Here is a 26,610-nt window from a genome sequence, read left to right as displayed (position 1 = left end):
TTTCTTAAGTAGTACTTCACAAGCCAATCATCATCGCGCTTCCTCTAAATTGTTTCTGCAAATAGTTCATTGAAAATCAAATGCCCCTAGAGAGTCTGATGATGCGAAGAAAGCTGATAACATCGATGATGTCACTTTACCTCACTCTAGTCCTCATTCCCTCATAGAAGCAAATTTCCTGTGCTGAAAAATTCCTATCACCTAGGTAACCTTATGCTTTTAAAAAATTCCATGTGACTTCCTAACCACTAGCTCATTATAAATGAGTTTTTGTTTAAGAAAGGGGTGACAAGGGGGCAGCTAGATGGTGCAGTGGATAGAGCACCAGCCCTGGATTCAGGAGGACCTGAGTTCAAATCCAGCCTCAGACACTTAACACTTACTAGCTGTGTGACCCTGGGCAAGTCACTTAACCCCAATTGCCTCACTAAAAAAACAAAAACAAAAAATAAATTAAAAAAAAAAAGAAAGGGGTGACAGGAAGTCTATTTTTTGCAGTCCTCGAGGTATATACACACATTCACTGTTTACCTTTTCCATACAAAACTTCCATCCCCATCTCTGAGGCATAGTAATAAAGATAACCACCACAACAATGCTTAGCATGTATATGTCACTTAATGGTTTGCAAAATGCTTTACACATGTTTATATGATTTTATTCTCACAACAATCCTGGGAGGTGAGTAATATTATTGCCCCTCTTTTACAGATGAAGAAACTGAAGCTCAGAGAGGCTGGGTGATTTGTCCAGGGTCACAGAGCTAAGTGTCTGAATAGGATTTGAATTTATATGTTCCTAACTCAATAATCCAAGATTTTTATCCACTGTGCCACCTAGCTGCCCAATCAACCACTTCTTTCCCAACACTTGTTCCCTCTATTCATTTCCTACTCTGTTCCTCTATATCACAGAAGTTCCCCCTCAATTCCCCCCTCCCCTCTACTTTTTCCTCTTTCAACAGATGAAGCAAATGGTTAAAGAGAATTCTTCCATGTCTCCTCCCCTCAGCTCCTCTCTCCTCTCCTGGTATAGCCTGAACTGAAATCAACATCAATTTCATAGAAGAGAAAAAGTGAACTCATTTCAGCATTTATCACCTCTCCACCACTGTCTTTGTTGGAGAGGCTTCCTCTCAACTATGTGAGTTCCAACCCAGCTTGTTGGGAGGCAGGAGTGGGAATGATGGCAGAAATTGTTTTACTAAGTATCCTATGACAACAAGATGATTTTCAAATGAACTGGGGAGGACAGGGCTGGAGGGGAGAACAGAAAAGAGGAAGTCTTGTCCTCTGGTTGCCCTTCTGCTTAACGTCCTTGCCGTTTCTCCATATTTCACCACTAGTCAATTTAGTTTCACCCTGGGTCTCCAAGTTCACTGCCCTGTGTTTTCAACTCATTATCAACATCAGTTCATATCTGGCTCATTTTCAATCAGCTTCTCCATCTGAGAATAGGATGTGTTTCTTCTTTCTGTGCTCTCCATGGTATTCTTAGCAGGCTCGGTGTGGAGCTGGTAGTTTCTGCATGTTTTCCATGAGTCTGAAAAAAAAGCCTTTATGTTTCTTTTTGGGACCAAAAAGGCCAACAATAGGACCAAGAACTGGGATGGATAAACCTACAATTGACACTCCTAATGATCCATGAACAAAGTGAATTATCCATCTGGAGCTCATTTGTAAAATACTGAGCTGCTTTCCTAAGATCCTTTAGCAGACCTTGAGGTTTCCTCTCCCTCTTCAGCCACTCAGACAGGGTAAATTGGTATTATTATTACTATTACTATTACTATTATTATTAGCCTAAGCAAAAAACAATCAGGGATGCCAATTTGCTTCTTCTCTCCTCCCCTCCCCCCTCCATGTATATAACACAAAAAATTCAAAAAGAATCTTCTTTCTTCTCCATTATGACATTATGATCGGGTAAACTACTTCCCCACTCACAGCACAACCTCAGTAACCACTTTCCAGTTTTCTTGTGACTCTCCTCACTAGGAAATTTAAGGCACTGACAAGGCATTCGTCTATCTTTTATGTCTAAATATGTCAAGGGCCCATGGACTCGTGTCTAACTACCCCATTGTGGAGGAATGAGCACTGAACTGGCATTCTGGAGATGTGCTCTGGTCAGAAAAATGTCCACTCACTAGGTGAGGTCAAGTCACTTCCCTTTCCGTGTTTGCTTTTTCCTCCTCACAAATGAGAAAGTCGGACGAGGTAATACCTCTCCCAGCTCTAAAATATTCTGATTCTTCTTAGTGTCCTGAAAATGGAAGAGATTTGATCCATGTGCTGGTCTCCAGAAGCAATTACCTACCAAAAGCAGAGGAAAATCTCCTCAACCAAATCCCCTTCTTTCCAAAGCCCTTCATAGGCACTTCCCAAAATCTCACACAAATCACCTGTTGTGATGGCCTCACACCTCCTGTTAGAAGTTCTTCATTACACCTAACCCAAATTTAAACTGCTTCTCCTGCAACTTGATACATTCCTTGGGAGGGAAAGAGAACAGCCAAGTAAGTCCATGCCTTCTATCTAAGAGTCCTCCGCAAGCTTTTTCTCCCTTCTTTAGCCATTCAAACTGCAGGCTCAGCTACACGAAGCTACAATGTTTCTAGATCTATGAAAAACCACAAAATATATCAAGCAAGTAACCACACTTCCACTTCACACCCCCGCCCAAAAAGAATCATGGGATTTAGAAAATCAAGCAAACCCTTCCCTTCTTGCTCTTTCACCCTTATGACTGGCCTCCTAATTGCTTCCCCTGCCTCCAAACTCCTCTCTCTCCAATTCATTTTCTAGGGAAGCCAAATTGTAACTCCTAAAACTCAAATCTGTCCTTCCCTCCCTTCCCATCCCCCCTCTTCCTCTTCTTCCTCCTCTTCCTCCTCTTCTTCCTCTTGTTCTCTCTCTGTGTCTTTGTCTGTGTCTCTGCTCTGTGTGTCTCTCCCTTTCTCTCGATCTCTTTCTCTTCATGTTTCTCTGTCTCTGTCTCTCCTTCTCCCCCTCCTTCCCTCCAAAATCCTTCAAGGCCCTTGAGATCGGAGTTTTGTTTTTGTTTTTTGCCTTTCTTTGCATTCCCCAGCTCTTAGCACAGTTCCTGGCACAAAGTAGTAGTCTAATAAATGTTTGCTGACTGTTGCTCCTAGGATAAGATGCAAAATTCTCAGCCTGGCATTTAAAGCCTTCTACAATCTGGCTCCCACCCATCTTTCCATGAATAAATGAATGAATGAATTCAATCTTTCCAATCTTACCCCTAATTACTCCCCTTTATGCACTCTATATTCCAACCAAACTGGCCTACCTACTAGTTGCTCTGAAAGCTCACAACAGTCTCTATGTCCCTGCCCAGTTGGTCCCCAAGGATTGGTATACATTTCTTCCTTACCCAAAGATTTCTTCAAGGTGCCAGTTCCTACATAAGACCTGCTGATCACTCTAGTTTCTCAGTGCTCTGCCTCCTGAAATTACCTTGTATTTATTCTGCATATGCTATTTATTTATTATCTGGGCTCAGTTTCACTGAGGGTCTTGTGAATGAAACAGAATATCTAACTTGTGGGGGCAAGTGTCCAGAATATCTGAGAAACTAGCTGTACATCTTAGAATATACGGGGTTGTGGAAAGAAGTATCCAACAAGAGACTGGTAGTAGTTTTCAGCAATTTAGCATGGCTAGCCCCTCTTCCTTTGCTTGAAGATTGTTCTGGAAGCTGGAAATGGGAAGTGGTGGTGTGAGGGAGGGCAAAAGGGAGGACTTTCCCTTTTCTTTGTTAACATCTCCAAATATCTCTAGAGGAAAATAGGAGGGTATACTGATTTTATGGCAGAAAAGGGGCATTGATTCCTGCAAAGAGAGAGAATTTGGTAGAATCATAGTTGGGGTAGAATTAACAGTGTCGGGGCGGCTAGGTGGAGCAGTGGATAGAGCACCCGCCCTGGAGTCAGGAGTACCTGGGTTCAAATCCGGCCTCAGACACTTACTAGCTGTGTGACCCTGGGCAAGTCACTTAACCCCAATTGCCTCACTAAAAAAAAAAAAAAAAAAAATTAACAGTGTCCCCAGAGAGTCTGTGCCTGAGACCATGAGAATTGAAAAAGGGAATCACTGTTGGGGCCAGTACTTAAGGACATATATACTTTCAGCAAACTAGGAATCTAGTTGAAAGGTCAGTGGTGTGTAATTCACTGAAGGGGGTGAGGAAAGGGAATAGAATGGGATGCTTCGGAAGAGCAAAAAGACCAGCAAGAAAATAGCACTGTGAAAGATAAGACCACCACCAACCCCCTCTGGGAAAAGGAGAGCTGGGAGTTTGAAAGGACTTTTAAGTTCCAGTTGCAACATGACCAAGGGAGAAATCCCCCAGCAAGTGTGAATAGGGTTTGGTGACAAAGTAGCAGCAGTGGTTTTGTTTTTTCCTGTGGTGTAGTTTCCCATCTGTACAGAGAATCAGAGGGGCATGGTCCCTAGGGAAAGGGAAATTGAAGTTTTCATTATGTTGAGGAAGAAAGCAGAAGAACTTGATTCAACACACACGTTACTTGCCTATTATATGCAAGGCACTGTACTGTGTGCTGAAGATGCAAAGACCAAGAAGAGGGAGAAGCAGTCTCTATGCTCAAAGTTGAGATTTACTTTGGGGGACCCTCAGTTAAACTTCTCCCCTCTGTACGCAGACTGAGAGCAGTGTTCAGCTTTTGGATACCTCCTGCGGGTTCCTTTGCCCAGACAGACCCACCATTCTCATGAAATAGTTTGCTAGAAGGAGGAGCAAAAAAGATTCTGATTTCCTCATTGAAACTGAGGTAGAAGAGAAGAGATTTAATGGAAACTCCAATCACCTTCAAGTCACTAGCAGAAGTGCAATCTGATTCCCCAGTTTCCTCCCTCCAAGACCCCATTCTATAATCCTTCCAATGCTTTTTGCCACTGTCCCCAAAAAAATTTTTTTAAGACCAAAAATGGAAGATTACTAGGGACCCTGAACGAACAAATAGGAACTTCTACTATGAGAACAGTACTGAACTAACTACAAAGAATGAGTGACCCAGAATGACCCTAGGGGATGTGGAGGATGGGGAGACACTCATTACCTGGGCAGAAACTCACAGACATGCCTAAAACAAAGGCTCATGGATGTTGCTTCCAGGAAGTCAAATTCTGGAACAGCAATCTCGCCAGCTGTCCACTAGTGCACCTCTGAGTACATGAGGTATGGATAAGAACTGAAGAGGACACATCACTCACTCTTCAGGCTGGTCAGGGTGCGGAAGGTCCTTTATCTCTGACCCCATTCACCCCCAGAAACCACTAGATCCTGTGTGGAACTTCCTTTTGCTCCAGGGTTTCTCTATCCCCAGTAGCCCCTGCCTCCAGGCAAACCCTCTTCACAACCTCCTTTCTCACAAGCTTCCTGCCAATCATTTGCATACATTATTCGATGTCATCACCTACCCTCCTCCTCCCTGAAATGACCTCACCACAATTTCCCACATGAGGAATATGAAACTCTGAAAGGGGACAGAGCTGGTTCCTTTGGATGGTCAGTGGCAGATGGAAAAATCTCTCTCCAATCACCCCCCTTCCAATAATTTAGCGGCCTTCCTGAGTGTCCACAGCCACCCCACTGAACAGACAGGGAAATCACTCTATACAGAGAGGGGTGCCATCTGTCCACGGATACACAAGCTATTTCTAGGGCAGGGAATTGGAATTAGAAGTCCAACATTCCCTTGTCTTCCCAGTCCTCTCCAGTACACTATCGAAAGCCCAAGATTAAGAAGAAAAAGTTCAAGAGAAAACACACACATACACACACATCTCCCCTGTGTGAGACAAGAGGCCAGCTCTTTCCATGAGGTCATTACTCAGGTGTCACAATTAAGGAACCTCTCCTTGATAGGTTTCTCTTCAAGTAACTGAGCTGAACCACAAACTCTGGAAGGTAATCCAGCGATAATTTTGCCATTCTCCTTACTTCCAAGAAGTCATACTCTTAACCATCCCTGACAGCCTAGGGTCTAATATTTACATAAGCTCCTTTGAGTATTCACCTGCAACCTTTCAAAATCCACCAACTAAATGGTCAATAATTTCCTCTAGTCTCATCTCCATATTCCCAGCTGCAAGTCATATCCTTATGCTATCAAGCTCATCGAAAAGCAGAAGCCTCCACAACCTGCCTTTCACCACCACTTACCCCCACTCTCCTCACTGCTAGAAAGGCAAAGGGACCTGGGTTCTTCCAGAAGTACCTTCACCTTGGACCTATTGCCCAAACAACACAAAAACGGGCCAGGATTTCCCTTGGGAAAACACCATGGCAACATGGTAGACCAACTACTGGTCTTCTCCTTCCATGAGGGGAAAAGAACAAGGTGACTACTTAAGTGGGTGAAATAGCTCCCCAGCCTCCTGACAAACCCAGCATGGGGAGAAAGGACGTTTGTTTGAAGAGGAGGGGAACTGGCCACCCAATCTCGTGAAATTGCTCATCTCCAAGGAAAGCAGTTAGGCAATGAAAGCATGCTGTTTATTGAGGCACCATGATTTTGCCTTCCTTGGTTCCCAGAGTTTGAAGAACCAAAACAGGCAACAGCCAATGGAGCCTCCATGGCTCAGCCTGACACCAATGTCTCAGAGAGAGCCCTGGATTCGAATTCCAATGGGGGGGGGGCGTACTTTTCATCCTCAGCCTGAAGGCACGTTTTCCCTTAATCTTACCTTACCTTCTCTTCTGAAACATCACTCAGGAAACTCCCCCCCATCTCCAACAAAAGAAAAGAACCCCCACATTCCTTTACACCTCTGCCCATCTGGGGTGCTTGTTTCTTGTGGCTTCTTTTTTTTTTAATAAAAAGGAAAAGAAATGAAGAAAATGTTGGGAAGTGGGGGAGAGGAGTTTTAATGCAACCGTGGAGAAAATTAAAAAATTAGAAGGGTAGGACCCTGAATAAAATCAAATCACCCAAGTGCTGGAGCAGAAAGACAGAAGGATGAATTATGAGAGGCTGCTGAGACAGGAAAGAAAGCATGGGGGAGGCAGAAGCTCTGAACTTTCCCTTCTCAGGCTGGGGAGAGATTTGGCTCCTTGGGGAGAGGGTGGGGGGAAGGGGCTCAACTGACCTATAGCAAGAGAGAGAGGAAGCCTTCCCTCCCCTCCCTTACGGGGGAGTCAACCCCCAGTGCGCGCGCCCCTCCTTTCTACAGGTCCACTGGGCCGGCACCCCGACTCTGCACCCCGACCTAAGGAAAGCAGGGAGGAGGGTGTGTGCGGGGCGCCCATACAAAGCGGGGAGCGAGCAGAAAGGGGCACAGGGCGAAGGGGGCGGGGAGACGGCCCTGGCCCCATCGAGGCCTCTATTCCCTTCCCGGCGCCGCCCGCGCGCGACCACCCTCCCGCCCTAATGTCCGTCCACCCGGCCAAGCAAACACATCCCCCCACACCCACACATCCACACACACAGCCTTGGGTGTTTGGGGCTGGAGCCGGGCAGCAGGGGATCGAGGCGAAAGGGCACGGGGCTGCTGGGAGGGGGCTGCCGGCACGCGGCTCCCGGCGGCGCGAGCTCCCGGGAACGTTCCACTGCCACAGGAACTGGCAGGCGATTCGCGACGCTACGTTCATCCCCACGCCGCCTCCACGTTCCATCCGCGCCCCACGGCTCCCAGGCTGGGGCCCTGCCCGGGCACTGAAGGGGATGGGAGGGGGGGTGCCAGGACAGCGAAGGGGCTGAGCCCGGGGAGGGGGAGAGGAAAGGAAAGCGGGGAGGAGGGGGAGCTTACCCAAGACAAGCGAGGAGCGCTCCTCCACTCTCCTCCCTGGCGCCTGGATGGAGTGCGAGTCCCGCCTCTCGTGGCCCCGGAAAGCCACGGGCGGGATGGGGCGGCGGTGCTGGGACACGGGGCTGGGGAATGGGGCGCAATCCCGGGCTCCTGTTCCGGCTCTGGCTCCGACTGGGGCGGGAGGAGGAGAATGCGAGGCGCCGGCAAGCTTCCTAGTGGCCCGCTGCGAGAAATGCAGCTGTCCCTGCCCTGCCGCCGGAGACCACAAGTGGAACTGAGCGGGAGGAGCGGGGCTGGGGGCGGGCGGGGGCGGGGGGGGAGGGGGAGAGAGCCAGCCAGGGCGGAGGGGATCCCCCGCCCCCAGCCTCTACTCACCCTGGCTTCCCAGGGCCCTTCGAGTGAGATTGGAGTTCGGGGAATAGCTAAAAGGCCTCCACCACCAGAGAAGGGAGGGGGCGCCTTCAGTGGGAGGGGGCACACAGAGAGTCTCTCATCTTAGGTAACCCTACCTTTTTATCCCCCAACCCCGGCCCAGGTCTTTTTGGCCCGAGGTTGGGAGGATTAGGACCTCAACTGAGGATGCTGGGGGTGGAGGAGGAGGGACCACGGAGCCAAGCATCACACCCCTCCCCCATTCCCTGGGAGGGAGAGAGGGAGGGGAACTGAGAAAGGAAAGGGAAATTAGAGGAAGAGGGACCAAGGCCCAAGAGAGAAGGAAGGAGCCAGCTGCAAGGCCTGAGGGGAGAAGAAACTTGTTTTTTGTGTTTCACCCCTCCCCCTCCCCCTCCCCCATGGATCCGTGACACTCATAGAACTGGGTGCTGACTCCCAGGAGTGCAGACTGCATTTCACCATTGCCTTCTTATCCTGTAAGAGTTGACAGTTTCCTCCCATAAATCTTCCGTAAAGAATGATCGAAGTCCTTCCTCAAGTTTTGGGTTGAGTTGGGTTGGGTTTGGTTTTTTAAATGCGCCAGTGTACCAGGTAGCAGTGGGACACTCAAGGCCTACATCTGTTATCCCTCACCTTTTCATATCACATATTTCCTGAATAATAAGGAGGCAGGGGCAGGGAGGTGCCCACCAAAGAGTGTGGGTCCTGAAGTCATGTGAGCTGGGTTGGAATTCAGATTCTGCCATCTATTAGCTGGGTGACCTTGATCAAGTCCATTCATCTCTCTCAGCCTCAGTTTCTTCATTTGTAAAATGAGGTTGTTGATGATCTTTAAGGTCTCTTGCAGCCCCGCATGGATATCTATTACACTATTTTCTTTAGTAATTTTGGTAATATTTGAGAGACACCCAGATAGTAGTAGAAAACATGGAGGCAAGTAGGTGGTAGAGATGTTGTCACTGGATTTGTAGTGAGGAAGGCCTGAGTTCAAATATTGGATCAAACACTTACTAGACCCTGGGGCAAAATCACCACCTCTATCAGCCTCAGTTTCCTTGTCTTTAAAATGGGGATAATAATAGCTCCTACCTTACAGGCTAGTTCTAAGTATAGTGGACTTGAAGAATTTGGGACCCACTCTCCCCACACACCAGCTAGTTAATGTAATTACAGAAAGTAAGGGGTAGATAACAGAGGTAAGGAAGTATTAAATATGTTAAAGAAATACAGACAGACACTGTCATCTCCTTGCAGTGTGAAAAAGTTTTCTGATTGAATAGGCAGGGCAAAGATTGACCATATCCCGGGTAGCATTTAAAATACAAGTCTTCCATGTACCCCAAGAAGATCAATAACAAAAAGAAAGGCTCCTTGTCCACCAAAATAGCAGCACTTTTTGTGGTAACAAAAAACTAGAAATAATGTAGATGCCCATCGATTGGGGAAAGGCTAAACAGATTGTGCTTGAGTGTAATGGAATATTACTGTGCTTTAAGAAATGACGAACATGATAGAGAGAAGCATGGGAAGTCTTATATGAACTGATGCAAAAGTAAGTGAGCTGGGGCAGCTAGGTGGCACAGTGGACAGAGCACTGGCCCTGGAGTCAGGAGGACCTGAGTTCAAATCTAGCCTCAAACACTTGACACTTACTAGCTGTGTGACCCTGGGCAAGTCACTGAACCCCAATTGCCTCACCAAAAAAAAAAGTGAGCAGAACCAAGAAAAATATGCATAGTGACTATAACTTTGCAAATAAAAAAGTACACAATGGAACTATCATAACTTAATAATGTAAAATTATAATGACCAGAGGGCAGCTAGGTGGCGCAGTGGATAGAGCACTGGCCCTGGAGCGAGGAGGACCTGAGTTCAAATGTGGCCTCAGACACTTAACACTTACTAGCTGTGTGACCCTAGGCAAGTCGCTTAACCCCAATTGCCTCACCAAAAAAAAAAAAAAAAATTATAATGACAAAGCTTGGCCCTTAAAAAAAATAGGAGGGCAGCTAGGTGGCGCAGTGGATAGAGCACCGGCCCTCGAGTCAGGAGTACCTGAATTCAAATCCGACCTCAGACACTTAACACTTACTAGCTAGCTGTGTGACCCTGGGCAAGTCACTTAACCCCAATTGCCTCACTAAAAAAAATTTAATAAAATAAAAATACGAGGTGGGGCAGCTAAGTGGCTCAGTAGATGAAGCACTGGCCTTGGATTCACAAGTACCTGAGTTCAAATCTGGCCTCAGACACTTGACACTAGCTGTGTGACCCTGGGCAGGTCACTTAACCCTCATTGCCCTGTAAAAAAAAAAAAAATTTAAAATACGAGGTAACAAATCCCTCCACTTCTTTGTAGGAGTGAAGGGTGTAGAACACTGCATACAACAGACTTTTTAGAACTTTTTTCTTTCTTCCTCTTTCTTTATTCTTTATCACAAAAAATGGCTTTCTAGGAGGGGATGAAGGAAGGATGCAGTGGAAAATGCAGGTGATATAAAAATAAAATATATAAATATACTTACAAAAAAAAAGACAAGTCTGCCACTCCTACACAGCAATTTCAGCATTTGGGTCAGGGAACATACAATAGAGTATACCTCCGCCCTGCACTTCTACCAGAAAGCAGCAAGGAGGGAGGGGATTGTCTCTTGTAGTGAAAGTCAGCCCCGTAGGCTAGCTTTGGAGCTATTTTCTCACTTGAAGACACCAAAACCAGCAGGGAGCAATTTAGAGAATCAAACAGTGCCTATAGCAAGGAGCATAAACACTCTGTATAGACACAGAGACGTAGCTTTCAGGGAATGAGACCCGTAGCAGCTGAGAAGAGAGTTGAACAGTTGAGAGTTGAGTTGCCAAAAGAGGCAGACCCAGGGAGCCTAAATGAGCAACCCACCCAAGCAAAGGTAGAGCAGGGAAGAGGGTGAAGCAGTGTGAACTTGTCGAGAAAAAAGAAAGGCTTTTTGCAGTCCGGGAAAAAATTGCTTATCAAACAAATAACGAGCCCTTTGATCATGGAGCGCCCATATATTCTCTCCGTGTATGCCTTACTACTGCTGTACTCTAAATTGTGCCCGTTCCTCCCATGGGTACTGTGTGTGCCTGGGAGAGTGCACCTCAGGTTTATGAGTAAAACGTTTTGAAGGTACTGTTCTTACAGGTAGGTGGCACCAGGGATGGAAGGCTGGATAAGGATAACGTGAGTTCAAACCTGGCCTCAGACATTTACTAGCTGTGTGACCCTGGGCAAATCACTTCAACTCTGTCTTCCTCGATTTCTTCAGATTATAAAATGAGGATAAAATAGCACCTACATCACAAAGTTGTTGTTAGGATCAAATAAGATAATGTTGGCATAGCACAGCACCTGGCACATAATAGGCATTTAATAAGTCTTTCTTTCCTCCTCTTCCCCTTCTATGACATCTTGGTAAATATTTTTGCTTTGAACTCATTGTATCAGTTGACTAATCTATTAAAGGTAAGTTCAGGGGCAGCTAGGTGGAGCAGTGGATAAAGCACCAGCCCTGGATTCAGGAGGGCCTGGGTTCAAATTTGGCCTTAGACACTTGACACTTACTAGCTGTGTGACCCTGGGCAAGTCACTTAACCCTCATTGCCCTGCAAAAAAGAATATTGAAAACCCTCCCCCAAGAGTTTTTGTTTATGTGGGATATATCTACTGATGTTTATTTGAAATCAAAATGGGGGGGGGGCAGCTAGGTGGAGCAGTGGATAAAGCACCAGCCCTGGATTCAGGAGGACCTGAGTTCAAATCTGGCCTCAGACACTCAACACTTACTAGCTGTGTGACCCTGGGCAAGTCACTTAACCCCTATTGCCTCACTAAAAAAAAAAAAATCAAAATGGGGGTGGTTCAAATTTGGCCTTAGACACTTGACACTTACTAGCTGTGTGACCCTGGGCAAGTCACTTAACCCTCATTGCCCTGCAAAAAAAAATATTGAAAACCCTCCCCCAAGAGTTTTTGTTTATGTGGGATATATCTACTGATGTTTATTTGAAATCAAAATGGGGGGGGGGGCAGCTAGGTGGAGCAGTGGATAAAGCACCAGCCCTGGATTCAGTAGGACCTGAGTTCAAATCTGGTCTCAAACACTTGACACTTACTAACTGTGTGACCTTGGGCGAGTCACTTAACCCTCATTGCTCTGGGGGGGAAAAAGAAAACAAAATGCCTTAGTATTATAAAAAAATAGCTTTGGGGCAGCTAGGTGGCACAGTGGATAGAGCACTGGCCCTGGAGACAGGAGTACCTGAGTTCAAATTCGGCCTTAGACACTTAACACTTACTAGCTGTGTGACCCTGGGCAAGTCACTTAACCCCAATTGCCTCACTAAAAAAAAAGAAAAAGAAAAAAAATAGCTTTGACCTCACAGACACCTCAAAAGAGTCTTGGGGGCCTCCAGAGGTTCCCAGAGGACACTTTGAGAACTGCTACTGGTAGAACCTTGGTATGAGAGCATAGTCACCCTAGACCAAGAAACCAACTGGAAAATATGAATACTAATTTGGGGAGAACAGCCTAGAGATCATGCTACATAAGGATCAAATCGGATAATTATACAAGGTGCTTTATAGGTTGTAAAGCATTATATAAGTGGCATCCATGATTATTATTATAATATATATAAGTGGCATCCATGATTATTATTATTAAAGTATGTTTGACTTGGAGACAGAATTCCTGCTTGAACACTACCCTGATACTTATTAGCTTTGTGACCGTATGCAATCAATTGACAAGCAATTATTAAGTGGCTACTATATACTGTATATACTATATACTGTGTAAGGTCCTGGAAATACAAAAATGAAAATGTAAAATTCGGGTAATAGCACTCCCCTCCCTACTTCACAGGACTGTTGTGAGGATCAAATAATATCATAAATGCTAAACACAACAAATCTTAAAACTCTATATAAATATTTGGTCTGGACTTGTGATTACACACACACACACACACACACACACATTTATTTATTTATTTATTTATTTTTGCGGGGCAATGAGGGTTAAGTGACTTGCCCAGGGTCACACAGCTAGTGTCAAGTATCTGAGGCTGGATTTAAACTCAGGTCCTCCTGAATCCAGGGCCAGTGCTTTATCCACTGTGCCACCTAGCTGCCCTGACTTGTGATTATATTGATGTTTCATCACTGTGAGAAAGCTCTCTCTACCAATGCAGATCACAACTTAGAGTCTTGGTGTCTGAGATACTGAGAGGTTAGCTAGGTGATTTGTAGACATTCAGGACTTATTAGACATAAGGCCTCCTGACTTCAAGGCTGGAATTTGATCCACTTTTCCAAGCTGACTACACCTTTAAATATGTTGAGGTATATGTATGTTTATATACATGTATATGTGTATATGTACACATATATATACAATCTGTGATTTCCTTGGTGTATGGAACTCCTAGTGGGGAAACTCCCTTTACTAATACAGTATTTTAAATATATATTTTTTTCTTTTTTAAATTTTAATTTAATTTTTATTTTCAGTTCTACATTCTCTCCCTCCCTCCATCCTCTCCCCTACCCACTGAGAAGACAAGAATATGATACCCATTACATATCTATAGTCATAGAAAACATCTCCACATTAGGCATGTTTTTTTAATGATTTTTTTTTTTGGCGGGACAATGGGGGTTAAGTGACTTGCCCAGGGTCATACAGCTAGTAAGTATCAAGTGTCTGAGGCCAGATTTGAACTCAGGTATTCCTGAATCCAGGGCCAGTGCTTTATCCACTGTGCCACCTAGCCTCCCTGGCATGTCTTTCTTAAAAGCAAGGAAAATAAAGAAAATAAAAATATGTCTTAGTCTTCACTCTGAGACCATCAATTCTGTACCTGGAGGTGGTTAGCATTTTATATTATGAGTCCTTTGGAGTTGTGATGGATCGCTTTATTGATCAGTCTTACACAGTGATTATCTTTAGAATATTGCTGTTACTTTGTAGATTATTCTCCTAGTTCTGCTCAGTTAACTTTGCATTAGTTCATATAGGTCCTCCTAGGTTTTTCTGCGACTGTTAACCGTCATCTTTTCTTACAGCCCAATAACATTCCATCACATTCATATAACTTGTTCAGCACTCCCCACCTGATGGCTATCCCCTCAGTTTCTAAGCCTTTGATACCACAAAAAGAGGTTCTATAAATATTTTTGTACATATGGGTCTTTTTTATTTTCTTTGATCTCCTTGGGGCAAAGACCTAGTAATGGTTACCAATGTAGTCTTAAAGTTCCTCCATAAACTCCAAGTGCTTTCTCTCTCTCTCTCTCTCTCTCTCTCTCTCTCTCTCTCTCTCTCTCTCTCTCTCTCTCTCTCTCACACACACACACACACACACACACACACAGATATATATACACACACACATATGGTACCTATGGGAAAAGTGGGTACAGAGTATGAAGATTAAAAGTGAGTCACATATGTAAGACAAATCATGTCTCCAGGACTGAATGTCCTTCCCACCACCTTTTTTTTTTTTTAATGGAGAGCTCACAGTGCTCTCCCCTGGGCCTAGCATCTCTGTTTGGTTTGGTTGAATCTGCCCCTCTTTGTAGATCAACGCAACTGCCAGGCCTAATTCTCTCTTGAAACCATTCTCTGCAGCTCAAAATCTTTAAGAATTTTCTGGGACACTTAGAGGTTAAGTGATTTGCCTTAGGTACCAAGTTGGTAGATATCAAAAGTGATATTTGAACCCAGATCTGGCTAACTTGCTCTATGTACTATGCCATACTACTAACATAGAAATGCTAGCTCTTATTAATGACCTGCTGCAGCCTCTGTAGACCCACCAGGCATCTTTCAGTGACCCTTTTGGTCAATGGCTAAGCTTTAGAAGTCCTACATCCTGCCCACATAAAACCTTCACTCAGGTTTAAAAGGACAATTGCTGGAAATTATGCTACTTAAAAAATCAATAGGAGGGGCAGCTAGGTGGTGCTGTGGATAGAGCACCAGCCCTGGAGTCAGGGGGACCTGAGTTCAAATCCGGATTCAGATATTTAACAATTACTAGCTGTGTGACCCTAGGCAAGTCATTTAACCCCAACTGCCTCACCAAAAACAAACAAACAAAAAAAATCAATAGGAGAAAAGCAGAAGAGCAGAGGAGAGGGGAGGTGCTAGCATCACCAAAAACCTTCTTTTGACCTCATGCTAGCTCTACCCTCAGGATCCCAAACATCACCAGCTCTCTGCCATCTACATCAATCTCTGTCTAAGGGGGTTTGAGAAGACTCTTCAGAGCTATAATTGGTTTGATGAGCAATTTTTCCCGGACTATGCAAAAAGCCACATGGTCTGATTTCATACTCCAAATGGAGCTTGTGTGACGGTGATCCTACTTTATAATACCAAGTCCCTTGGGACCTTCTCAATTTAAGTTTTGCCCTGCTGTTAAAAAAGCCCAGCTAAGTTTGTGAGCAGAGTAGAGCAATTTGAGAGAAGACTCAAAAGACCATGAGTATGGATAAGAACACAAACAGAACTCTATGTCAGATAATGGCATGAGTCATTGGATTGAGGGCTGGAGGGGACCTCATGGTGCAATCCTCTCATTTAACAGATAAGGAAATTATATCCCAAAATACTTGACAGTTAAAATATTGTATCCCTCCCCACCATCCCCCCCCCCACCGTGAGAGGTAAGCTCTGTGGAAATTTATTTTGATTTGGGGACCCTACCTTTAGGCTGAGATCAGAAAGCCTTAGGCCCTCAGGGTCTCTTCTGTATGGGAGGTGCTGGTGCCCCTCCCCCTCTGCTTCAGCTGAGCCAAAAAGCCCCGTGGGCTGTATAAGACACCAGGTCAGACAGCTGGGGGAGAAAAACCCCCAGCTCCCTCTGACCTGAGCGGAGGTATCCAAGAGATCCTGGGCTTGTCCAGGCTGGGCTCTGGTGTAGCACGTGAGGCTCAAGCGCACCCCCCACCACCAGCCGCAGCCCTGGCTGGAGGATTACCTTGGTCTGTGGGGGCACAGGAAGCCCTGAGATTTGAGTGGAGAGAAGAAAATGTATATATAGACCTGGGAGTGAGATTAGAGGGGGGCAGACGAGAGACGGGGGCTGAGAAGAAGACTGGAGGCTGGCTGACAAGATTAGAGGGGCGCGGCTGACGACGGCAAAGGTTGGAGAAGACAGACAGGGGGCTACAAGGACACAGGAGAAGACAAGAAGGACTAGGAGCAGAGAAAAGAGAGGCCAAAGGGCAGACTGATGGAGCAGACAGACAGAAGGTCAGTGAGAGAGAAACACAGGGGTTCAGCGGTGGCAGTAAGGAGAGGAAAGTTAGAAGCAGGGGGATTTACAAAGTGAAAGGGGCTCGGAGTTAGAATAAAGGACCTGAGTGCCCTAAGGCAAGAGGTGGCTAAGGCCCTTATTGTATTAAAAAAGTTAGAGGTGCAGCAGGTGGGAAAGAGACACAGTGGAAAGAGAAGTGCCGCAACACAAGTTGTACATTTTATTTCCCTGTATTCTTAATTTTAAATAATATCTCATAAATAAACTCTGCTTTGATTATTTAGTTAAGAGGCTTCTTAATCTTTTGCTTATCAATTTTAGGAGTGGAGTAGTGTGGTGGAACTTTATAAATGGCCCACATTAAATTAATAGCAGTCAGATAGCCAGTTAGTCAACAGTCCCCAGATTAGTCCTCCACTCAGATTAGCCCCCCAAAATTAGGCCTAGTCAGTAAAAATATTCTACATTTGAATGGCGACCATGGCAGGACTTATAGCCCAATTGTAATTTTTCTAAACCTATAATTTTTCATAAGTCCAATTATATAATTTTCCAGACTAGATTAGCTTACTAATAATTATTTTTTTACAACTCCTCAAAGGGAGTAGCTTTCATCCTTTACCCCCAGTCTTAAGCACAATCCCTTGTAGATAGTGGATACTCAGTTTGCATTCTCTCTCTGTGTACATGTATATGTGTATATTTATGTATGTATGTGCATATATATTTTTTCAGCCGTGAAACAAATAAAGATATGCCTTTTAAGGGCTTACAGTCCCTTGGAGCCATCAATGTAAAGAGACATGTAGAGGACATATAACCAACATATTAGAAAAAATCAGAACATAGGAAATGAGAATTTGGCCTGCTGCCTATAATCTATGATCTGTGGTTTGGGACCTGAGGGAATAAACCTGGAAAGGTTTTCTATTGTTTTTCAGAGTTAGTTTTCCCATATGCCCAAATGTAGAACCAAGGAGGTCACAAGCCCAAGAGACAAGATGTCCATCATATTCCCTCACACCTCAATCCCTTAGATCAGGTGTTCTTAAGCTTTTTGTGGCATGGACCCCTTTAGGAGTCAGGTGAAGCCTAGAGTCCCCTTCTTAGAATAATGTTTTTAAATACATAAAATGAAACACATCATATTACAAATAAAAGCAATTATATTGTAATAGTTGTCAGTATATTAAAGAAAAAGTTCATCCATTATCCTGTCCTAGATAATTTTAGCATCCTTTCCCTTACCCTTCATATTAGGGGACCCTAAATTCAGAGCTGATTGGAACCTTACAGGTCATATAATTCAACACCTCTTGTTCCTTAAAGATGAGGAAAACTGGGGGCAGCTAGGTGGTGCAGTGGATAAAGCACCGGCCCTGGATTCAGGAGTACCTGAGTTCAAATCCGGCCTCAGACGCTTGACACTTATTAGCTGTGTGACCCTGGGCAAGTCTTAACCCTCATTGCCCTGCAAAAAAAAAAAAGGAGGAAAACCGAGACCCCCAAAAGTTAAATGGCTTTCCCCAGATTCCCAGAGTTGTCATTTGAACCCAGGTCCCATGGCTCCAGATCTACCACTCTTTCTTTGTGTTACATTCATTCCTTCTTGACTCATTCTTTTTTTTTTTTTGACTCATTCTTGAGGTGAAGAGAACTATGCTCCAGTTGCCATCGTTTTTTTTTTTTTTGTCTGAAAACCTGTTTGCCTTCTCTCAAATAAAAAAAAAAAATACACCAGCAATTCTACTTGTAAATCTTCAGCTGGGCCCCACCCCACCTCCTTCCAGAGGTGAGACAAATTTGCCAGCATGCATCAACTCCTTGGGTAGTTGGTGCTGGTACGCAGCTACTGAGAAGAAAGTAGCCAGGTTTTATTCAAAGAAAGGACAATGTTTTCTGACCTATTCCCAATATCCTTTCTGATAATGCCCAGTCCTTTATTTTCCCCCCTATACATTGAGCTGATACTTCGGGGTAGGAGTATATGTTGTCTCTAAAGTCTGTCTCCAATATTTTAACCGATATCTCAGAGCTTGTCATTCTGGTAGTATAGTTTGGTCTAGTTCTCACTAAAGGCTTTCCTTTATATTTGGCCATATTAAAATTCATCTGCCACATTTCTGCCCATTTATAATCTCTGCCCTTATAAATAGTAGTTTAGCCCTGTGAATGTGGCATCTGCTGATCTAGGAGAGTTTAGTGGCATTGGGGAACCCAGAGATTTTTATTCACATAGCCTCCTTCAACTATGTTATTTCTTTAATTAGAAAGAAGTATTAATATCATAATCAAGACAGACCTAACTCAGCACTGGTCCCTGGGAGGTTCCAATTGCTTACATTTCTTTATACTGTATATAGAAATGCCCATTTATCTCAACCCTGTACCCTATCTTTAAACTAATTTCCCATTTATTAGTAGTCTGAATAAAAATAGCCAAAATTGATATAGTGTTTTAATGTCTGCAAAGTGCTTTACAAGTATTACCTTATTTGATCCTTACAACCACCTTAGGAAATAGAGTATTATTATCACCCCATTTTACAGATGAGAAAACTGAGGCTGACAGAGACAAAAAGACTTTCCCAAGGTCACCCATCTAGTATCTGATGCCAGATGTGAACTCAGGTCTGCCTAGTGATGAAAAAGTCGTCCCTGTAATGCCATAATAAATCAATTTATTTAATTTTCTTTGAACTGGAATCTTTCCATAGACTTTCTGAAGGTCAAAATATATTGTATCTCACTCTTATTGTTTCCCCTCTGAGAGAGCTCTCACAGACTCTCAGACATTTTTCCCCCTTATAAAAACCATATTTTCTGTATATGTGCATATTTGTGATTATGTGTAAGTGTGTATGTATATATGTCTGCTAGATTTTGTTTATGTGTGTATATATGTTTGTGTTTCTGTGTAGCTGCATGTGTATTTCAGTGTACTGTACACATGTATGTACATGTGGGTATATGTGGATGTGCATGGATGTATAAATGGATGTGTATGTGTTTGCACATGTGTATATGTGTGAGCATGTGGATGTGTATATCTAATGTGTATATGTGATTATGTGTATGAATGTGCATGTGTATATGCATGTGAGCATGTGTGTAGTGAAAGTTCTTTGAATTTATGCTTGCATCCTACTTCATGTAGTTTAGGATTCGATACAGGAGGAGATTTTGTTATGGTGGTCAGTTTGGGATGAAATCCTGGCTCCTAATCTTTTCTTTCACTGATATCTAACTATCCACCTGGGTTGGAGAGCCCCAGGAGTCATGCAGACAAATGTCCATTGTCCTGCTAACATGTGACACATATAATGCCCTCAACTAGTACCCTGGGCCCTCTCGCTTATCCCCACTAATGGTGAGAATGCAAAACAAAGAAGTAAGCCAGGACTTAGTGATCAATGCAAACTTAGCAAAGAGGTGGTGAAAATTGTGTAACATATCACTGGAGGCTGAAAAAAATTAGCACCTACCAAGAACCTGGCAAGACATCACCTGGTGGCAAGAATTGCAAGAGCTCTGCTTTATAAACTAATGGAGGACAAATCTCTGTGCTGCCAAGAGACTTAAAAGATCCTGGAAAAGTCAACTAATAAACTGTACTAGAATGAGACCTTTATTACAGATAGCTGTGTTGCCCACTATCACCCTGACAAATAGTGATCCATAAAAATTTTAAGACCGGTGTTTTAAATAGATGTTTCCAAATCAAATGCTCAATATCCAAACTACATGGAGTAAAAAGCTTTTAAAATGGAAGACCTAGCAGAATAAACTCAAGTCACGGGGCAGCTAGGTGGCTCAGTGGATAGAGCACCGGCCCTGGAGTCAGGAGTACCTGGGTTCAAATCCGGCCTCAGACACTTAACACTTACTAGCTGTGTGACCCTGGGCAAGTCACTTAACCCCAATTGCCTCACTAAAAAAAAAAAAAAGAATAAACTCAAGTCACATAGGAACAGGATGGTGTCTATATCAGCTCCCTTGTCCCATCTGCTGTTGGAGTCTTCCTAAAGAATAAAACTTGTAGGGGATAAGCTTTCAACCCAACACATATTCAATTACAAAAAGCAGTTGGTTTTACCCACCTGAGCAATAATTTACAGAATATTAAATATGTTTAAAAATAGGCAGATAGTGGACCATTTTCTATCTGTATTGCATTGAAAAAGATGAGGAGGGGGGCAGCTAGATGGCACAGTGGATAGAGCACCAGTCCTGGAGTCAGGAGGACCTGAGTTCAAATCCGACCTCAGACACTTAATACTTGCTGGCTGTGTGATCCTGGGCAGGTCACTTAACCCCAATTGCCTCACCAAAAAAAAAAAAAGAAAGAAAAAGATGAGGAGGAGGAAGGAGGGAGGGGAGAGGATGAGGAAGAGAAGAAGGAGGAGGAGGAGAAGGAGAAGGAGGAGGAAGAGAAGATGATGATGATGTCAGGGTGGAGGGGAAGAGAGATTGTCCCAGTCCTGTAGACTTTGAGATGAAGACATGATGAAGTGAGAATAATGTGCCCAAAAGGGAAGGAGGGAGAGAAAAAAGGATCCTGGGACTTTGCTTCTGTGTACTAGCAAATGGGGGCTTCTTGCCAGGGCCCCCAGGAAGCCTGGCTCCCTCCCTACCCAATGGAAATGTTGAAACATCATGTTCTTTCGTGGAAAGTCTTCACTTGAGTTACACAATGGCTGGTTACCAAGGCACTATATTGTTGTCCTGTAAGAAAGTGGAGAGTACACAGGCCCATGTGCTCACAGTTTGTTTTCCTTGAGCTCTCCTATTTCCTACAAGCCTGGTGGGAAAACCCAGGAATGCAGTTTTCTTCCTCCTCCTGCATCTCCTTAAATGAAAAAAAAAATGGAGCTCCTCCAAGCAGGGCTGAGCCTGGTATTATTCCTGAACCAGAAACAAGATCCGTTAGGCTCCCAACTTTCACCCTGAGCCTCAGAGGCCACTGTGCACCACTTAATATCAGGGCTACCCCTTGGCAAAATGACAAAGCTGATAAAATTCAATGCTTGTCTCCTCCTCCCAATTCCCATCCACCAATACCTTTTTGTAGACCTGTTTCCTTCATCTGTTGGATGCTCTTCATGCTGACTAAGGCTGCCTTGTCATGAAAGAAAAGAATTTGATAAAGTAATTTCATATTTCTCAATCATCTATCTGAGGACTGTCTACTCTGTATGTGCCAAACTTGTACTGGTACATAAAAATTTTACTTCTTCAAATACATACAACACTTAAAAAACACCCAGATTTTTTTTTATCAACTGGCTAACCTACACTATGGCAATAACCACTCTGACAATACCTCTGAGCAGTCGGTGAATCCAGGAGGGGGGAGCAGAGGAAGTTGGGAACCGGTGCTGGTGATCAGATTTGGCAGAACTGGTGGGCCTACTCAGTAGGGAGTATGGAAGGGTTTCCTGCCTTTTTTTTTTTTTTTGGCCAACTTTGCTATTAACCTCACTTTTCTTTCTTCTGAGAAGAGGAGAGAATGGCTCTGCTAAGAAGATGCAACAGAAGATGACTTCAAACTGTGTATGACTGTGTTTCCATCACAGGAAGATGGATTTCAAATAGACATGAGGAAGAATTTCTTGACTCTTGGAATTATGAAAGCCAAAGAGAAGCCTATAAAATCTCCTGTGGAAACAGTTCAGGAGTGCAGAAAGAACTCAAATGATGCAACATCTCCAAAGGAGTCTGAATCCATCCTTAGAGTGGTAAGAGACAGAGAAGAATGCCCAAGGGCTCAGATCACTGCTGCTTTCATTTTGCAAAGAAAATAATCAATTTTTCAATGAAAATTAGTACAAAGCTACTTAAACTGTGGGGCAAGACCTCATAATGGGGTTGCATAACTGAATTTTGGGGGCGGGTCATGAAAAATTTGACACTGGTAAAAAGTTATGTATACCTATTTTATATACCTATATACCCGGGGTCATGTAAAAATTTCTTGGAAGAAGAGGAAAAAGTTTGAGAAGTCCTGCTCTTATAGCAACAGAACACTTTCACTGGGGAAGTTCCTTTTGGTGGTATTGATAAGGGTCTTCACCCAGGGGCCAGACCAGAAGTCTCAGTGAGAAAAAGGAAGCAAAATGCACATGTTAGTGGGACTCTCTTACTACCTGGCTAGAGCTAAGTCATGAGGCCCCATTGTAACAGAGAATAGAGTCTTGGTTCTGGCGATTAGGCAGATGTGGATTTGAATCCTGTCTCAAACATTTACTAGCTGTGTGAGCCTAATCATTTAATTTCGCTGCACTTCAGTAAAATGGAATTAATAATAAAGAATACATACTGGGCAGCTAAATGGTGCAGTGGATAGAGCACCAGCCCTGGATTCAGGAGGACCTGAGTTCAAATTCGGCCTCAGACACTTAACACTTACTAGCTAGCTGTGTGATCCTGGGCAAGTCGCTTAACCCCAATTGCCTCACCAAAAAAAAAAAAAATTAATAATAATAATAGCACATACCTCAGAGGTTTGGTGGGAGGATGGGAGATAATGTATGAAAAGACTATTTAAATGTGATCTTTTGTTGGTTTTTTTTAAACTCTATATGATTAATGCTTGGGTTACAACCACTCAACCCAAAACTGCCCCATAGATTTGGACTTCCCTGAGGAAAGGGAACAGCCTGCTCTAGAAGAGCCAATTCTTATCTTATGAAATTTAAAAGTTCCTAATGCTGGAAAGAAATTTTTAAGAGGTCATCTTGTCCATCTACTCTAGGCAAAAATGCCCCCAACCTGTTCCAGGTCAAGTAGGTTGTTAAAAGGTCCCTAGGAAGGGAAATTCCATGATCTCCCTGAGCTACAGGTTCCCTTGGGTCTAATGAAGATGAGAACAATGTCCCTTGAAATCATGAGCTTGCACTTGGAAGCAATAAAAGTCATATTTTTAAGGATATCCACTCTCCCCATTATTATTTGATATCATTCTGGAAATGTTGGCAAAAGAAGAAAGATGAGAAAGAAATGAAAGGTGTTAAGATATGTAAAGAGGAGGTAAAACTATCCTTATTTGCTGATGATAGGTTGGTTTACTTGGAAAATCCTAGGAAGTCAGCATGTTTTTAGGCTTTTTCCAATATATTAATCCATTTTGGTGATTTTTTCCCCTCCTTTTTTGTCTCTAAAAATATTATTTGTTATATGGCTTGCCTATCTGGGAGGGGGGGAAAAAAACATGTTGGGGGAAATTTTGGTAAAGAAAAAAAAAAGACACCAATAACAAATTTATTTTAAGAAAAAAACCCCAGCTTTTAAAAATGTCGTATAAGGTACCTTCATTAGTTCTGAATGGCTTCTTCCTTTTCCCTTTTCTATGCCAATACAATTATCTGAACAAATTGCACTTGGTTGAAAGAGTTCTGGGTGGGGTGCTACTGGGGAGAGAGTAGGCAGGAAGGTGAGTTCATCCACCTCTCCATTTAGGACAAGAAACATTCCCCAGAGCAACTCAGGAATCTGAGAAGGCCAGGACTGAACCTGAATGTCTAGGGAGTTTTCAGGCCCCTGCTGCTACCTGCCCTCCAGGAATGAGCCATCAAGGCTCTCTGGTAGGCCCCCACCCCTACCAGGGCCCATCATCTCCCTTGTTGTGCATGGTGTTGTCCATGATGGGGATAGCCAGAGCATCCTAATCTTAGCTCTCCACAATCTGGTTCCAACGTATCATTCTAAGCTTCTTTTGTGTAGTCCCCTTCATGCCTTCTATGGTTCAAACTGTGTTGCTGGCTATTTCCTAGCTTGACATTTAACCTCTAGCTTCTGTGAATTCACTTAAGCTCTTACCCATCCCCAGAGTAAACTTGTGGTGTGATGAGTTGCAAAGAGAAATGGGTTCGAAGTCAGAGAACCCAGCTCTGATATAATGTACATAAGACAGTTGATGAACTTTAGAATGCCATATGTAAAATGAATTAGTATTAATATGTTTAGGTCTTAGTTCCTTCATCTGTAAAATGAGAGGGTTGGACCAGATGACCTCTAAACATCTGATGTCCTTTTTGGTTCTTAATCTGCAGTAATCCTATGATCTCTCCGTTCCTAGAATCCTTGCTCTATTTTCCCCTCACCACTTCCTTGGTGAATCTTTCCATTATTCATTCACTCCCAACCCCCCACCCCCACCCCGTTGTCAGTGTTCTCTTGTACATATATTACCTTGTATGTACAAGCTGTATATAGTTCAAAGAGTGTTAGCTCCTTGAGGGAAGGAACTCACTCCTATTTTATCTTTGTCTGGCACAAAATAGATCATTGGAATAATACATCTGTTGGAAGCGAAAGGGAGTCTTCAGAGCAAACCCCAGAATCTCCTGTCCTTGGTCATCATCATTCTCCCTCCCTGTGCAGGAGATTATGACCAACACTTGAACATTTTAGTTTAGCTGAGCAGTGACAAAATCTCTCATGTTAAATGATACTAGACTGACATAGACAAATGCCTGTATACAGTCCAGTGATTTAATGGGAGTAGGAGTAGTAGGGAGAGAGCACCTCTGGTGACCTAAAGGGGGAAGAGTGTCCCTCTAATGATCCCTGCTGTTGGGAATACTCTCTTAATTACTTGAAGCTGTCCTGTCTGTTTGGCTACCGATTTTATCCTCTTTCCATTTGGGAGAAGCAATTTTTCTGCTCTAAATATTGACTAGGGCTGAAATGATCACAGCCACTCTGAACTAACAAGCTCTCTCAGTATTTGGATGCTTCAACTATCATATCCAGAATGGTAGGGAGAGCTGTCCTGATTGTCCTATAACGCAGGGAGCACCAAGGTATATTCTTCAAGTTTTCTTTCTTCCCTTCATCACTTCTTCTTAATATATATATACATATATATATATATATATATATATATATATATATATTTTTTTTTTTTTTTTGCGGGGCAATGGGGGTTAAGTGACTTGCCCAGGGTCACACAGCTAGTAAGTGTCAAGTGTCTGAGACCAGATTTGAACTCAGGTACTCCTGAATCCAGGGCTGGTGCTTTATCCACTGCGCCACCTAGCCACCCCTCCTCATCACTTCTAACTGGAAAGTTATCATCTCAATTGATTTTGTGAGGGTTTCTCTCACCCTGTTTCCCATCCAAAGATGCTAGGAATCCAACACACGAATTTAGCACTTGAACAGGGCCCTCAGGCAACTCCTTTGGGGTCAGTTTAAAGCTTCACTGGCTCCATTCTGCTTTAGGTTTGAAAAAAAAAATACAAACCCTAGCTGTCAGTGTGTCACCTTCAGGTCTACGGTGACCTCTAGCTTTAGTTTATTCTATCAGAAGAAGACATATTATAGGAACTTTAAGAAATACATTTAAGGGGGCGGCTAGGGGGGCGCAGTGGATAAAGCACCGGCCCTAGATTCAGGAGTACCTGAGTTCAAATCTGGCCTCAGACACTTGACACTTAACTAGCTGTGTGACCCTGGGCAAGTCATTTAACCCCAATTGCCTGCCCCCCCCCAAATACATTTAATTAAAAAGTCGGCATTACCACAGCCCCACCCAGAGAGCTCAATGTTGGGGGGGGGAGGAGTTTCCCAACTCCCAATATTTATATTTAATTCTTGGCAAGTGGAAATAAGGCAGTCTTTGAGTTAAGGAAGACCTGAGTTCAAGGGTGCCTGACATACTGTGTGCCACAAACCATACTAACCCCCAAACTAGAGAACCAAGACCTGGATGAAATCTCAGAGATCTATGGGTTCTCTGCTTCTGCAATGAATGGCTGATTATCCTCCAGTAACCTACCAGGATTTAGTCAAACGTAGGGAAGATTACAGAGCTAAGTGGAGAGTCACAGGATCAAAGAACAAGAATTAGAAAGGACCTAAAAAGTCAACTATTCCAACTCTCTCATCTTTTGGATGAAGAAAGTGAGGCCCAGAGAGGTAAAAGGTGAGTTGGCCAAGGCCACCCAGCTAGGAAGTGGTAGATCTGACCCGAGGTCTTCTGGTACTCTGGAGGAGCCTTCTTCCAAAGTGAAACCCAAAAGGGATTGAGAACCCAGGAGACTCAGCAAACATACTAGACTGATGACACAAAAACAAGGGAAGTGAGAAAGAAAAGTGGCCAGGCAGAATAATTTAAAGTCATCTTCCCATTTAC

The 26,610-nt window shown here is 43.7% G+C and overlaps 1 protein-coding gene across 7 annotated transcripts in view; it reads right to left on the bottom strand.

Moving 5' to 3' along the window:
• The window catches only part of CUEDC1 (CUE domain containing 1), a 127,474-nt gene extending 119,056 nt beyond the window's left edge, over positions 1 to 8,418 (bottom strand). For 5 of the 7 annotated variants that reach the window (XM_043964779.1, XM_043964777.1, XM_043964780.1 and 2 more), the window contains exons 1-2: positions 8,169 to 8,376; positions 7,794 to 8,042 (exon numbers count right to left, since the gene is read on the bottom strand). The gene's annotated coding sequence lies outside the window, so the exon portion shown is untranslated. Of the gene's footprint in view, positions 1 to 7,793; positions 8,076 to 8,168 lie in introns of those variants that run through there. The other 2 variants (XM_043964776.1, XM_043964775.1) reach the window with 2 other exon arrangements.
• Between the last annotated feature and the right edge of the window lie 18,192 nt (positions 8,419 to 26,610).

Source organism: Dromiciops gliroides, chromosome 4 (assembly GCF_019393635.1).
Source record: "Dromiciops gliroides isolate mDroGli1 chromosome 4, mDroGli1.pri, whole genome shotgun sequence".
Lineage (NCBI taxonomy): Eukaryota > Metazoa > Chordata > Mammalia > Microbiotheria > Microbiotheriidae > Dromiciops > Dromiciops gliroides.
Note: the sequence above shows the minus strand (reverse complement) of the source record. Positions and strands in the feature narration are given on the sequence as shown.